We start from the raw sequence: 605 nt of genomic DNA on the forward strand, positions 1-605 counted from the left end.
GAGGTGGAACACCTGGAGAGCTGGTGCAGAGAGAATAACCTTCACATCAATGTGAAGAAGACAAAGGAGATGATTGTGGACTTCAGAAGGAACAAAAACATCTACACCCCCCTGAACATAAGAGGATCTGCGGTGGAAGTGGTCTCCAGCTACAAGTACTTGGGTGTACACATGAATGACAACCTCAGCTGGAGCAACAACACCACCAGCCTGATCAAGAAAGCTCATCAGAGACTCTACTTCCTCAGATGGCTGAGGCGAGCTGGTCTGGGAAGCTCAGTCCTCACCTCCTTCTACAGGTGTGCAGTGGAGAGCATCCTGTGCTCGAGCATCAATGTGTGGCATGGAGGCTGCACAGCTGCAGAAAGAAAAGCTTTGCAGAGAGTGGTGAAGGCTGCACAGAAATCTGTTGGAATCAGTCTCCCCACCATCACAGACATCTACACCTCCAGATGCAGGAAGAGGGCCACCTGCATCATGAAGGACCCCACCCACCCAGCACACACACTTTTTGCCCCACTCCCCTCAGGAAGGAGGTTAAGGAGCATTAAGTGTAGAACCACTAGACTGAGGAACAGCTTCTACCCTGAGGCTGTTAAGACTCA

The sequence above is a fragment of the Nematolebias whitei genome, chromosome 19 (assembly GCF_014905685.2).
Source record: "Nematolebias whitei isolate Nwh7 chromosome 19, NemWhi1, whole genome shotgun sequence".
Lineage (NCBI taxonomy): Eukaryota > Metazoa > Chordata > Actinopteri > Cyprinodontiformes > Rivulidae > Nematolebias > Nematolebias whitei.